Below are 3,147 nucleotides of genomic sequence, written 5' to 3'. Positions count from 1 at the left end.
CAATAGATGTATCTTAGATGGCAGCTCTCACGCTTCTAAGACTGCAGATGCTACTGATCAAAGTAGGGTGTAGAACATTTACTTTATGAATGATGTTATTCCAATTGAACTAGATGTCCCCTGAGACTATGGTCTCCAGTCTTTAATCCCAGCAACTCAGTCCCTCAAGGTGTTTGGATGTGTCTAGGAAGCTTCTATGACTTTGCCTTGGCCAAGCTGTGCTGACTTTCCCTATATTGTGCGTTACCTTTCCCTTCGCTGAAGTTAACACATCTCTACTATCTAGTTAAGGATTTCCCCTTTCTAATTCTCCCCTCCGTCGCAATCGCCAAAGATTCTTTTTTTCTATTTTTTTTAATAATACTGGCCTAACACAGTATTTGTCCTTTTGTGATTGACTTATTTCACTGAGCATAATGCCCTCCAGATTCATCCATGTTGTGCAATGTTTCTCAGATTTATCATTGTTCTTTATCATTGCATAGTATTCCATTTTGTGTATGTACCATAATTTGTTTATTCATTCATCTGTTGATGGGCACTTAGGTTGTTTCCATCTTCTTGCTATTGTGAGTGATGCTGCAATGAACATGTGTGCGCATATGTTTACTCGTGTGACGGCTCTTATTTCTCTAAGATATATTCCTAGTAGTGGGATTGCTGGGTCTATGGTATTTCTATTTCTAGCTTTTCAAGGAGGCACTATATTGTTTTCCATAGTGGTTGTACCATTTTATATTCACGGGGTTGTTTTGAAGATCACAAATGAAATTATGTAGGGAAACCACCAAGTCCTATACAAATCGCAGTTTGGGGTTTTAATTATTATAAAATGAAGAGTTAGTAAATGGATCTTATCTAATTCTTATTAAAATCACCTGGGGCTTTTGAAAAGTAATTGTATCTGGGCCCCACCCCAGTCCTGTTAACTCAGAATCTGCATGGGAGGGACTTCGGTATCATTTTGTTTTTAAATTTCTCAGGTAACTCAAATGTGCAGCCAGGGTGGAAAACCAGTGAGCTCTGTAGGTTCTTAGATGGTCAGTATTGGTATCACCTGGAAGCTCAATAGAAATGAAGAATCCCCAAGTGTAGAATTGGTGCTTCTCAAAGTGTAATGTGCATATGAATTACCTGGAGGATCTTGTTAAATTGCAGAACAGGTAGGGCTTGCAATCCCACATTTCTAAATAGTACTCTTACTGCTGCTGGTCCTTGAGCCACACTTTGAGTAGGAAGGCTGCGGATGATGTCTCAACTTCCCAAGAAAAGGGGAACTAGAGCTTACAGAAGGAGCCCTCGTGGCGTAGCAGTTAAGTACTGGGCTGCTTGAACCACTAGCCACTCCACAGGAGAAAGATGTGCAGCCTGCTTCCGTAAAGATTACAGCCTTGGAAACTGTTCTACTCTGTCCTGTAGGGTTGCTATGAGTTGGAATCGACTTGACAGCAATGGAAACCCTGGTGGCGTAGTGTTTAAGTGCTACCGCTGCGAACCAAAGGGTCAGCAGTTCGAATCCGCCAGGCGCTCCTTGGAAACTCTATGGGGCAGTTCTACTCTGTTCTATAGGGTCGTTATGAGTTCGACTCGACGGCACTGGCCTTGGTTTTTTGGTGACAGCAATGGGTAGAATTTACAAAGGTGCTGTTGAAATTGGAACTTTCCAACTTCCGAAAAATCAGCCATTGAAAACCTGATTTTCCTCTGCTGTTAAAGACATTTGAATTTTCGTTTCTCCTTTTTGAAATTAATACAAATCTCCTTTGTGAGTTTTACTTCCCTCTGTTCTTTCCCTTGTCAGCCTCATTTGTTGAGGAAATGATTTTTCCTGATCCCTAAGCTACTGGGGAAAACCCTGGTGGTGCAATGGTTAAGAGCTAAGGCTGCTAACCAAAAGGATGGCAGTTCAAATCCACCAGGCACTCCTTGGAAACTCTATGGGGCAGTTCTACTCTGTCCTATAGGGTTACTATGAGTCAGAATTGACTCGGCGGCAACAGGGTTGGTTAACAGCTACTGGGAAGGCGCTCTGGTGGTGCAATGGTTAAGTGCTCAGCTACTAACCGAAAAGTTGGTGGTTTGAACCTACCCAACAGCTCTGCGGGAAAAAGCCTTTGCAATTTGCTCCTGTAAAGATTACAACCAAGAAAACCCTATGGGGCAATTTTATTCTGTCATGTAGGGTCGCCATGAGTTAGAATCGACTGTAGGGCACCCAACAACAAACAACAGGAAGCTACTGGGAGTGGATAAGTCTTTCCACAGATAAAAGCGTTTAGGACCCGAGGTCGTCCCATGGCTGAAGGACTGTTTTCTCTCTGTTGATGACAGTTGAGTGTAAAAACTGAGTTTCAGCCATGATAATCTTCCAGAATAATTTTTCTGAATCACTAAAAGAATTTTGAGTAAAAGATTGATTAGAAGGGATAATTCTATGGCTTGGGGTGGCAAATGATACATAAGAGGTTATCCAGAGGCAGAGAGTCCCTGAGTGGTGCAAACAGTTAACGCGCTAAGCTGCTAACCAAAAGGTTAGACGTTTGAGTCCATGGAAGAAAGGCCTGGTGATCTACTTCTGAAAATTCAGCCATTGAAAACCCTATGGGGCACAGTTCTGCTCTGACACACGTGCGATCTTGATGAGTTGCAATTTATGGCGGCTGGTTTATCTAGAGGTGGGCATCCTTCTGAGCTATTGTTTTTGTTACTCATACTTTAAAAAGTGTCTTTTTTCACCACACTGTAATGGGTGCCAGCATTAGTAGAGAGCAATAATCATCTCAGGTTTATTTTCCACTACTGAGGAGAAGACAAAGAATCTCACAGTAATAAAGGTCTCTGTGTTCCCAACCTTGGCAGATTGCTTCTTTGTTCTTTGTTGTCAGTAAATTAGAAACTAAGCAAAACAACATAAAAAAAAAAAAGGTAACACTGTGTACCAAATGAATTATTTTCCTTGTCAAGTGGCCTTGATGATTTCTGGAGCTTTGCATAAGGTGATATTAGATCTTTAATTTCTTGAAATACCTTTTTTTGAGAAGCTTTATGCCTGAACCTCTCCTTGCTACTTTTTATTGTTTCTATAGCAACCATAGTGGAAAACTTCAGTCTCATCTACAATCCAACGATATCAAGACATCATCATAG

This window comes from Elephas maximus, chromosome 10 (genome assembly GCF_024166365.1).
Source record: "Elephas maximus indicus isolate mEleMax1 chromosome 10, mEleMax1 primary haplotype, whole genome shotgun sequence".
Lineage (NCBI taxonomy): Eukaryota > Metazoa > Chordata > Mammalia > Proboscidea > Elephantidae > Elephas > Elephas maximus.
The sequence above is the reverse complement of the archived record's forward strand: the minus strand, read 5'-3'. Positions refer to the sequence as shown.